The sequence below is a fragment of the Elephas maximus genome, chromosome 9, assembly GCF_024166365.1.
Source record: "Elephas maximus indicus isolate mEleMax1 chromosome 9, mEleMax1 primary haplotype, whole genome shotgun sequence".
Classification (NCBI taxonomy): domain Eukaryota; kingdom Metazoa; phylum Chordata; class Mammalia; order Proboscidea; family Elephantidae; genus Elephas; species Elephas maximus.
Genome location: NC_064827.1, coordinates 49,593,986 through 49,606,475, shown reverse-complemented (window position 1 = coordinate 49,606,475; position 12,490 = coordinate 49,593,986). Strand labels below are relative to the sequence as shown.

Below are 12,490 nucleotides of genomic sequence, written 5' to 3'. Positions count from 1 at the left end.
CAGGAAGGGGGTTCTTGCTACTATGGGAGTGATAAGGAACAAGGACAGTCTCAGAGGCCATTAGGAGTGCCAAGGTATCACATTCCAGAACAGCCTCAGATTTAGATTTTTGTTGCTATTTCCAAATGGGGCTGTACATATAGCCATAGACATACACAGACCTAATTTAAAAAAGAAGCTTCCACACAGTTTTAAACTTGCTTTCTATGACTAGATCACATTAGCTGTTGAGTACTATGAGTTTTATATTTATAAATCCTGTGAATAGCACGATTATATTACATTAAGTATATTTATTAGATGTAAATATTTAGAATATGTGACAATTTTTGGAACACTGTTTTTGTCACTTCTTCATTTTCTAGAATACTTGGGTTCTTAAAAATTGGACGTGATCTAGCCTCTGAGAGGCTCTAAATAGAGTCTCTGAATAGATCACTCCACTACGCTGCAGTAGAGACTTCTGCAGAGAGAAGAAGAAGGATTGTTCTGGAGGGCTTTATGGAAATACGTCCTCATGGTGGATGGTGCAATGGTTCTTAAAGTTACATGGGAAACAAAATCTCCTAGGAAGCTTGTTAAAAATGACACATGATGCACTGAGATTTCCTGGTTCTGGACCCAAGATCTTGACTTTGTAGGTCTGGGACTACTCTTGGAAAAACTCTGGAGCAGATAGTAGAGGGAGCTGTTGGGGGAAGGTCAAAGAGTGAAAGAGTTCTCCTTTGGGAAATGAATAATGATTTTCTCTGGGAATGGTGAGGAGCCTATCATGGAGAGAAGTTACCCCACTAAAATCAATGAAGAAGCAGAGAAAGAAGCCTGGTAACTGAGAGTGAGAGAGCACAAGCTCAGAGGATAGTTAGGGACAGCTGCCAAGCCTGGATGTAGAGCGCATGGAAGACAATGGGGAAATAATTGAATGAGCAGACCCTGAAGATGGGCAGTGACTCCAGAGGGATCCAGGAGAGGGACAGCTTCTGCAAGACCTCACTGGAGGTGAGTGGTGAGAAGACCTCAAAGTAGACCAGGTACCTCCCAAAGGGATCAGAAATTTGAGCAAGAAGCTGAAGAAGGAGCCAGAGCCTCTGCGAATGCTCGTGTAGGAAGAACCCTCATATAGGTAGAGGCCCTGTACTAACTACTCCATCCAATAACTGTCAACAAGCTAGAACACTCTTTTTAGGCCTCTTACCTAATGTATGCACAGTGCAAACTGACTTCTGATGATGTTTTTGATTAATTAATCCTTTGGTAAAAATAAGGGAGTACTAAGAGTACTTGAGGAGCCCTGGTGGCACAGTGGTAATGCACTTGGCTGCTAACCAAAAGGTCAGCGATTTGAGCCCACGCATCGCTCTGCAGGAGAAAGGTGTGGCAGTCTGGTTCGGTTAAGATTTACAGTCTTGGAAACCCTATGAGGCAGTTCTACTCTGTCCTATAGGGTTGCTATGAGTCGGAACTGACTTGATGGCAGTGGGTTTGGAAGAGTACTTGGATAGGGAAGAAATGTGTCTTAGCTATTGGTAAAGAGTAATTTTCCTAGATTTTTGAGTCATGGTTTGAGCTAAGTTAAGTAAGACATTCCTTCATAGAGCAACCTGTGCCTGTCATACCATTAGTACTTCTAACCCAAGATCAATTTTATACATTATTATAGTATAATTTAAATATATTAGTTTCATTTCCATACTCCACTTATAATCCACAGTGCCACAAATAAAAAATTCTTTTATCTTAATTTTTGTGCCAAGAACCTAGTACAAAACCCTTCCTAAGAGTAATAGAAATATGTTCACTCTCTACATAAATAAATCATTATTGAGCTTTCTTTGGTTTTAAATATCAGTGACCTCTGTTACATACAGTTTCCTTAACTTTACATTTTATTTCTTCAGTTTTCACTCATGATAGCAACTGTGCTCCATATGTGGAATTATCTGCCTAGCAAATTGAATATGAGCCATTTGAGCTAACAGTACTCAAGCTTTCTGGATTGCAAAACTCTATTGTTTCTTGACTTCCACATATTATCCATTATTTCTAATGGAGCAACATTAGCAGATTACAGAAAAAAGCCATAACAACTCAACTTCTATTTTGCTTCTGTTGTCTCCATTACAAGTAATGGTTCCCCGGTTATAAAAAATAGGACAAATATTGTTAATAAGGTTTTGAAATCAAAGATAGTTGTTAGGTGTGTGTTTGTTAACACGGTTTGTGCACAGGAAGTCAAAAGACAGCCTACTTAATTAATTCAACCAATATCTAGTTAGTGCCTAGTGCTTGCCAGGCCTAGTACAGATGCCAGGGATAAAAAAGTGTACAAAGCAATGTTTCCACTCTCAGAGAATTTACACGCTTATGGTGGGAGACAGATAACAAATAGGGAGTGACAGAAAGTGGGATATGTATGCTCTTTTATAATAGGATAGTTAGGAAGGGCCTTTCTAATAAGGTGACAGTTGAACTGAGACCTGAAAAAAGGGAGCAGAGCAACTGGATATCTGGAGAAGGGGATATCTTGGTGTAGGAACTTTGGGTACTTGGCACAGGAGATTGTACAGCATTTTGAAAAATATCAAGGAGACCAGTGAGTGGAGTGGATTGGGTGAGGAGTGGAGTGGAAGGAGATGAAGTTGAAAGTTACCTGGGAAAGATCATGTGAGGTCTTTTAGTCCAGGGTAAAGACTTTGAACTTTTTTTTTCCTAGTGAGATTGGTGAACCCACCAGCTGTGCCTCAGGAGAAAGATGTGGGAGTCTGCTTCTGAAAAGATTTACAGCCTTGGAAACCCTGTGGGGCAGTTCTGCTCTGTCCTATAGGGTTACTGTGAGTAGGAATTGACTAGACGACAGTGGGTAAGTAAGACTGGAAGCCAAGGGAAAGTTCTGAGCAAAGGAATGCTGTGAACATTTTAACAGGAACATTGTGGCTGCTGTAAGAGAAGTGTCTTAGGCTGAGTTCCCTGGACGGAGAGCCTGAGAGGGGACGTGCATGTGGCTTAAAAAGGGAGTAGTCTCAGGAGAAACTGGTGGGGGATGAGGGAAGCAGGATGAGGATGATGGGGGAGAGAGCATGGCAAGAGTGGTTTCAGGTGAGATCTAGCTTCAGCCTGCTCCCACGGGAAGCTCTGGAGCATAAATTACACTGTACAGTTTTTTTCCACTTTGAGGCAAGGGTACCCTCACCCTGATTATTGGCCAAAGACTCTGGGAAAGAGGATGGATGTATAAATCCCAGGTGTAGTGGTTTCCATTGCCCAAAGGCAATCTTCACTGAAGGACTCACAGCAGCTGGGGAAAGACCTCACCAACCAAGGAATAAGAGTGGAAGTAGAGAGACTAGGAGGCTATAGGAGGTTAGTGCAATCATCCAGAAGAGAGACAAAGGAGGCTGAGATTAGACTGTAGTGGAGGTGTTGAGGAGTGGTTGCATTCTGAGTATATTTTGAAGGCAAAGACCATAGGATTTGCTAATACATTGCCTACAAAATATGAGAAAAGGAGAAGAATCAATGACGACTGCAAGGTTTTTGGTGTAGCTATTTATTGAGATGGGGAAGACTGATGGAAGAGCAAGTTTGAGACTGGGGTGACAGAAAGTCCATTTGAGACATATGAAATTGGAAATGCCTAGAAGAAGTACAAATGAAGGTATCAAGTAGGTAATTGAATGCAAGTGTCTGACGTGAAAACATGTTTCAGTTCATAGGCTCTGATGACTAATCCTCCCTGATACTACAAGAATGTGCATATGTGCTTGAGGTATCACTGTTGATAATTTTTATTGGGGTTCTGAGAATGGATGTGGAGTGAGAGAGTCATAGGCTGTTACCATCGAGTTGATTTTGACCCATAGCAGCCCTATAGGACAGAGTGGAACTGCCCCATAGTGTTTCCAAGGAGCAGCTGGTGGATTTGAACTGCTGACCTTTTGTTTAGCAGCTGTAGCTTTTAACCACTGCACCACCGGGGCCATAATTAGCTTAAATAAACCTCAAACAGGGAAAAAGGTAAATACTGACCATTATAGAAAAGTGTGATTTTGGGTGTTGTTGGGGGCCTTCCAGTCAGTTCCAACTCTTGTATGTACAACAGAATAAAACACTGCCCAGTCCTGTGCCATCCTCACAATCATTGATATGCTTAAGCCCACTGTTGCAGCCACTGTGTCAATTCATCTGGTTGAGGGTCTTCCTCTTTTTTGCTGACCCTCTACTTTACCAAGCATGATGTCCTCCAGAGACTGGTCCCTCCTCATAACATGTCCAAGTCTTGCCATGTTTGCTGCCAAGGAGCATTCTGGCTATACTTCTTCCAAGACAGATTTGTTCATTCTTCTGGCAGCCCATGGTATGTTCAATTCTTCACTGACACCATAATTCAAAGGCATCCCTTCTTCTTCGGTCTTCCTTATTCATTGTCCAGTTTTTGCATGCGTATGAGGCTGTTAAAAATATCATAACTTGGATCAGGCACACCTTAGTCCTCAAAGTGACACCTTTGCTTTTTAACACTTCAAAGAGGTCTTTTGCAGCGGATTTGCCCAATGCAATACGTCATTTGATTTCTTGACTACTGCTTTCAGGGACATTGGTTGTGGATCCAAGTAAAATGAAATCCTTGAAACTTCAATAGTTCCTCCATTTATCATGATGTTGCTTATTGGTCCTTTATGTTCAGGTGCAATCCATACTGAAGGCTGTAGTCTTTGATTTTCATTAGTAAGTGTTTCAAGTCTTCTTCACTTTCAGCAAGCAAGGTTGTATCATCTACATATTGCAGGTTATTAGTAAGTCTTCCTGGAATCCTGATGCCACGTTCTTCTTCATATAGTCCAGCTCCTTGGATTATTTGCTCAGATACAGATTGAATAAATGTGGTGAAAGGATACAACCCTGACTCACACCTTTCCTGACTTTAAACCTCACCTTATCCCCTTGTTTTATTCAAATGACTGCCTCCTGGTCCGTATACAGGCTCTTCATGAGCACAGTTAGGTGAGGTGTATGAATTTGTGAAATTCTGCAGTCTTAGTATGTCCAGCTTTTTATACAATGTTTGTCACATTTCTTTACAATATCCTCCTGGACAAAATGAAGAAATGTGGAGCAGTACATAGAATAGTTATGTAGCTTCCTAACTGGCTAAGCAAGAAGAGGAAAAGAAGCCCCAAACTATAGATTATATGTGCTGCTGATCAAGTTGTTATATCACTAGATCCAGTGCTAGTCATCATTTTTATCAGCAACTTAAATGAATGGTTAGAAAGCATATGATTAGATTTGAAGATAGCTGGGGGAAAATAGCTAATAATACAGAACGCAAGTTTAAAAAGATTTTAGCAGATTGGAAGAAGAAGCTTGAACTCACAAACTGAAATATAATAGGGATAGATGCAAAATACAGCAAAACAACCCATTTCACAGGTTATGAGAGCTCTCCCTTCATAACAATTGACAGAACAATTTAACTTTTTTTTTTAAAAAATAGGCTATTTTTCGTTGTTAACTGTGGCATAAAGTGAAGAGTACAGGTTTTGGAGCCATCTGCCTTGACCGAAATCCTGGCTCTGCCATTTACTAGCTGTGTGATCTTGGGTACGTTCTTTTTCATTTTCCTTACACATAAAATGAAGATATAAATATTGGTTTTAACCTCATAGGGTTGTTGAATGAATTAAATAGGTAAATGAATTAAATAGTACCTGCAAGGCACTTAGAGCAATGCCTGACACATAATAAGTGTTCAATAGATGCAACTGTTATTATAAGTTCAACAGTGTTACCTGGTTGCTAAAAAAGACACAATAATGCATCTTGGGGTAGGAGTGAGGAGTGAAGATCAAAGGAAGCTTATGCCCCACTGTATTTTTTTTTAATTAACTTTTATTAAGCTTCAAGTGAACGTTTACAAATCTAATCAGTCTGTCACATTTAAGTTTACATACATCTTTCTCCGTACTCCCACTTTCTCCTATTGAGTCAGCCCTTTCAGTCTCTCCTTTCGTGACAATTTTGCCAGCTTCCCTCTCTCTCTATCCTCCCATCCCCTCTCAAGACGAGAGTTGCCAACACACTCTCAAGTGTCCACCTGATATAATTAGCTCACTCTTCATCAGCATCTCTCTCCCACCCGCTGACCAGTCCCTTTCATGTCTGATGAGTTGTCTTCGGGGATGGTTCCTGTCCTGTGCCGACAGAAGGTCTGGGGAGCATGGCCGCCGGGATTCCTCTAGTCTCAGTCAGACCATTAAGTATGGTCTTTTTATGAGAATTTGGGGTCTGCATCCCACTGATCTCCTGTTCCCTCAGGAGTTCTCTGTTGTGCTCCCTGTCAGGGCAGTCATCGATTGTGGCCGGGCACCAACTAGTTCTTCTGGTCTCAGGATGATGTAGGTCTCTGGTTCATGTGGCCCTTTCTGTCTCTTGGGCTCTTAGTTGTCATGTGAGCTTGGTGTTCTTCATTTTCCTTTGCTCCAGGTGGGTTGAGACCAATTGATGCATCTTAGATGGCCGCTTGTTAGCATTTAAGACCCCAGACGCCATATTTCAAAGTGGGATGCAGAATGTTTTCATAATAGAATTATTTTGCCAATTGACTTAGAAGTCCCCTCAAACCATGTTCCCCAGACCCCTGCCCCTGCTCCGCTGACCTTTGAAGCATTCATTTTATCCTGGAAACTTCTTTGCTTTTGGTCCAGTCCAATTGAGCTGACCTTCCATGTATTGAGTGTTGTCTTTCCCTTCACCCAAAGCAGTTCTTATCTACTGATTAATCAATAAAAAACCCTCTCCTTCCCTCCCTCCCTCCCTCCCCCCTTCGTAACCACAAAAGTATGTGTTCTTCTCAGTTTTTACTATTTCTCAAGATCTTATAATAGTGGTCTTATACAATATTTGTCCTTTTGCCTCTGACTAATTTTGCTCAGCATAATGCCTTCCAGGTTCCTCCATGTTATGAAATGTTTCAGAGATTCCTCACTGTTCTTTATCGATGCGTAGTATTCCATTGTGTGAATATACCACAATTTATTTACCCATTCACCCGTTGATGGACACCTTGGTTGCTTCCAGTTTTTTGCTATTGTAAACAGAGCTGCAATAAACATGGGTGTGCATATATCTGTTTGTGCAAAGGCTCTTGTATCTCTAGGGTATATTCCGAGGAGTGGGATTTCTGGGTTGTATGGTAGTTCTATTTCTAATTGTTTAAGATAATGCCAGATAGATTTCCAAAGTGGTTGTACCATTTTACATTCCCACCAGCAGTGTATAAGAGTTCCAATCTCTTTGCAGCCTCTCCAACATTTATTATTTTGTGTTTTTTGGATTAATGCCAGCCTTGTTGGTGTGAGATGGAATCTCATCGTAGTTTTAATTTGCATTTCTCTAATGGCTAATGATTGTGAGCATTTTCTCATGTATCTGTTGGCTGCCTGAATATCTTCTTTAGTGAAATGTGTGTTCATATCCTTTGCCCACTTCTTGATTGGGTTGTTTGTCTTTTTGTGGTTGAGTTTTGGCAAAATCATGTAGATTTTAGAGATCAGGCACTGGTCGGAGATGTCATACCTGAAAATTCTTTCCCAGTCTGTAGGTGGTCTTTTTACTCTTTTGGTGAAGTCTTTAGATGAGCATAGGTGTTTGATTTTTAGGAGCTCCCAGTTATTGGGTTTCTCTTCGTCATTTTTGGTAATGTTTTGTATTCTGTTTATGCCTTGTATTAGGGCTCCTAGGGTTGTCCCTATTTTTTCTTCCATGATCTTTATCGTTTTAGTCTTTATGTTTAGGTCTTTGATCCACTTGGAGTTAGTTTTTGTACATGGTGTGAGGTATGGGTCCTGTTTCATTCTTTTGCAAATGGATATCCAGTTATGCCAGCACCATTTGTTAAAAAGACTATCTTTTCCCCAATTAACTGACACTGGTCCTTTGTCAAATATCAGCTGCTCATACGTGGGTGGATTTATATCTGGGTTCTCAATTCTGTTCCATTGGTCTATGTGCCTGTTGTTGTACCAGTACCAGGCTGTTTTGACTACTGTGGCTGTATAATAGGTTCTGAAATCAGGTAGAGTGAGGCCTCCCACTTTCTTCTTCTTTTTCAGTAATGCTTTGCTTGTCCGAGGCTTCTTTCCCTTCCATATGAAATTGGTGATTTGTTTCTCTATCCCCTTAAAATATGACATTGGAATTTGGATCGGAAGTGCGTTATATGTATAGATGGCTTTTGGAAGAATAGACATTTTTACTATGTTAAGTCTTCCTATCCATGAGCAAGGTATGTTTTTCCACTTAAGTATGTCGTTTTGAATTTCTTATAGTAGAGCTTTGTAGTTTTCTTTGTATAGGTCTTTTACATCCTTGGTAAGATTTATTCCTAAGTATTTTATCTTCTTGGGGGCTACTGTGAATGGTATTGATTTGGTTATTTCCTCTTCAATGTTCTTTTTGTTGATGTAGAGGAATCCAAGTGATTTTTGTATGTTTATTTTATAACCTGAGACTCTGCCAAATTCTTCTATTAGTTTCAGTAGTTTTCTGGAGGATTCCTTAGGGTTTTCTGTGTATAAGATCATGTCATCTGCAAATAGTGATAACTTTACTTCCTCCTTGCCAATCCGGATACCCTTTATTTCTTTGTCTAGCCTAATTGCCCTGGCTAGGACTTCAAGTATGATGTTGAATAAGAGCCGTGATAAAGGGCATCCTTGTCTGGTTCCCGTTCTCAAGGGAAATGCTTTCAGGTTCTCTCCATTTAGAGTGATATTGGCTGTTGGCTTTGCATAGATGCCCTTTATTATGTTGAGGAATTTTTCTTCAATTCCTATTTTGGTGAGAGTTTTTATCATAAATGGGTGTTGGACTTTGTCAAATGCCTTTTCTGCATCAATTGATAAGATCATGTGGTTTTTGTCTTTTGTTTTATTTATGTGATGGATTACATTAATGGTTTTTCTGATATTAAACCAACCTTGCATACCTGGTATAAATCCCACTTGATCAGGGTGAATTATTTTTTTGATGTGTTGTTGGATTCTATTGGCTAGAATTTTGTTGAGGATTTTTGCATCTATGTTCATGAGGGATATAGGTGTATAATTTTCTTTTTTTGTGATATCTTTACCTGGTTTTGGTATCAGGGAGATGATGGCTTCATAGAATGAGTTGGGTAGTATTCCGTCATTTTCTATGCTTTGAAATACCTTCAGTAGTAGTGGTGTTAAGTGTTCTCTGAAAGTTTGGTAGAACTCTGCAGTGAAGCCGTCTGGGCAAGGGCTTTTTTTTGTTGGGAGTTTTTTGATTACCGTTTCAATCTCTTTTTTTGTTATGGGTCTATTTAGTTGTTCTACTTCTGAATGTGTTAGTTTAGGTAGGTAGTGTTTTTCCAAGAATTCATCCATTTCTTCTAGGTTTTCAAATTTGTTAGAGTACAATTTTTCGTAGTAATCTGAAATGATTCTTTTAATTTCATTTGGTTCTGTTGTGATGTGGTCCTTCTCGTTTCTTATTCGGGTTATTTGTTTCCTTTCCTATATTACTTTAGTCAGTCTAGCCAATGGTTTATCAATTTTGTTAATTTTTTCAAAGAACCAGCTTTTGGCTTTGTTAATTCTTTCAATTTTTTTTCTGTTCTCTAATTCATTTAGTTCAGCTCTAATTTTTATTATTTGTTTTCTTCTGGTGCCTGATGGGTTCTTTTGTTGCTCACTTTCTATTTGTTCAAGTTGTAGGGACAGTTCTCTGCTTTTAGCTCTTTCTTCTTTTTGTATGTGTGCATTTATCGATATAAATTGGCCTCTGAGCACGGCTTTTGCTGTGTCCCAGAGGTTTTGATAGGAAGTATTTTCCCCACTGTATTTTTTTAGTGCTGGGATTTTGTGTTCAGCTCTGGGTCCCATTTAAAAACAAACAAACAAAAATATTGCTTTTGAGTCAGTTTCGACTCATAGCAACCATATAGGACAGAGTAGAACTGCCTCATAGGGTTTCCAAGGCTGTAAATCTTTACTAAGCAAATTGCCACAGCTTTCTCCCTCTGAGTGGCTGGTAGATTTGAACCGCTTTTGTTTAGCAGCCAAGTGCTTAACCACTGTGCCACCAAGGGCTCCCTGTCCCAAATTAAGAAACTGTCCACACACTGAGGGAGATTGAATGCTGAATGTGGTGAAGGGTGTAGGATCATGCCAAGTAAAGAAAAGTTGAAAGGACTCGAGTAGAAAGGTGACTTGGAGAAAATTTAGGAGCTGAAATAAAGCTTTCTTGAAAAATTTGGAGGGCTGTCTTGGAAAAAGAAATAAACAGTCTACATTGACCCTGGAGACAGATCTAGGACCAAAGAGGAGGGGAGTAGGGTGGAGGAAATGTTTTAAATGTTTGCTATGGTCAGTGGGACGACAGAAACCTGTTCTTGCCCTGCTACTAACTCACTGTTCAATGTCAAGTCCCTCAAGTCTTCAGACCTCAGTTGCATAATCTGAGAAAAAAGGGTTTAAATTAAGTGTTCTCTAAAGTAGCAATTACAATTACAGTTGGTCTACCAATGGACTGTCTTTCTAGGCATATCAGAGTAGGCATTATTGTATTTGGCCAGAGTTTGGCCTAAATGATACCAAATATCTGTTTCAATTCTAAGATTCTTGACTTTTTTTATGTGTGTATTTAGATAGCCTATCGATTCTCCATTCCTACCCGCTTAGCTCTGCTTTCTCTCTGGAGATCTAGACTCTAAGGACTCCTTACATTCTCTGTTGATTATACTGAGGTGTTATTCCGGCCCCATTCACATTCCCTAGGGCATAAACCCCACAGAGAATTGGATGACCTCCTGAGACCATACATGGTACTAATTCCCACGGTGCCTAACTTGTCACAGAAGAATTTCTAGGTCTGGCACTCTAGTGTTGCTCCTGTTCTTTGTCTTGAAAGTAGAAAAAGTGGAAAGCGCGAACAAGTCACTGATTCAATGTTACAGGCCCCTAGGTTCATGGCTGTGTTTTGGGTACTTGGTGCCTGTGGAGGTGTGTGCAGAGTGGAACCTGGGAGGCAATTATTCTGAGGGCTGTAGTGCTGCTGTCACTATAACATGGATGCTTCCACGGTATGGTACTTGTGTAGGAATGGATACAAAGCAAATTTAAGGCCAATTCTGGCCAGAAGGCTGGAGACTTCCAGTCGCACCTTTTACTGGTCACAGGCAGAGAAACCATCAACTGGACAGCAATGGGATCTTTTAATAGTGAATATTGTGGTCCAAAATTCAGATTCTGCAAGACCCATCCATTTGTAATAATAAATAAATAGACCAAGGACTTAAAATCATCAAGATGCTTTGTTTTTATCCTAAAAAATTAATAAGTAATCTGCTTCTGTATTTGAGAAATCAGTGTGTTCTTGTGACAAAAGTACACCAAACTTCCATTCTTATTCCCAGTGTCTAGAAAATCCAGTAACACTTGCCTCAGCATTGAACAAGCACATTAAAAATGAAGTTATTGACTTTCTCTGCTAAAACTTTTTAAAATCAGTTTACAGTTATACCCAAAGCCTTTAGTTTTGAAGGATGGTAGCATGCTACATTTGTGCCAGCTATTTTTTTTTTTTTTATTGTTAGGCATTAGGGGCCAAAGTGGTTATTTTTGGACATAAAATCAACTTGAACCTGGCACCAATGACTTAATGCACTTGCAAGACAAAGCTTTAAGTGAAAGTCAATCATGTACTCCTGTTTGGAATGCCTTTTGTGAAACCAAAGCTCAGGTGATTTCATCCAGCCAAGATTAAATTCAAAGTTAAGATTTTAAAGTCAAAATGGAATATAGTCAATGAATTGGATACTTTGTTCAATTTATGGTTAGTTGAAAACATAAAGCAAGATATCCTCATTGCCCCTCTACATGTATGCCTGGAGGGAGTGGGTATGAAGGATCACTCCCTGATAATCTGTTTTATGTGGTTTTGTATCTGGCCAGTCAGCTCTGGACCATTGGCTCATAGTAGGAGAGGAAGGGTAAAAATTTTGTTTTCCTTGTCGTGTCCCCTGATTTGTCAAACCCTGTGTTATGGATTGAATTGTGTCCCCCCAAAATGTGCGACAGCTTGGCTAGGCCATGATTCCTAGTATTGTGTGATTACCCACCATTTTGTAATCTGATGTGATTTTCCTTTGTGTTGTAAATCCTGCCTCAATGATGTTAATACCAGTAGCATAGGTTTCAGCTGAGCTTCCAGACTAAGAGAGACTAGGAAGAAGGACCTGGCAGTCTACTTCCAAAAGGAAGTAGCTAATGAAAACCTTATGAATAGCCATGGAACATTGTCTGATATAGTGCTGGAAGATGAGCCCCCCAGGTTGTAAGGCACTCAAAAGATGACTGGGGAAGAGCTGCCTCCTCAAAGTAGAGTCGACCTTAATGACGTGGATAGAGTAAAGCTTTCAGGACCTTCATTTGCTGACGTGGCACAGCTCAAAATGAGAAGAAACAGC

General features: G+C 40.0%; 1 long non-coding RNA gene across 3 annotated transcripts in view; it reads left to right on the top strand.

The window, feature by feature from the left end:
- Window positions 1-12,490, top strand: part of LOC126083450 (uncharacterized) — a 71,455-nt gene that overhangs the window by 45,454 nt on the left and 13,511 nt on the right. The window contains exon 5 of one of the 3 annotated variants that reach the window (XR_007518799.1): window positions 2,714-2,797. The exons of 1 other annotated variant lie outside the window; for it this stretch is intronic. This is a non-coding gene — a long non-coding RNA (uncharacterized LOC126083450). Of the gene's footprint in view, window positions 1-2,713; window positions 2,798-12,490 lie in introns of those variants that run through there. One more of the 3 variants, XR_007518800.1, reaches the window with a different exon arrangement.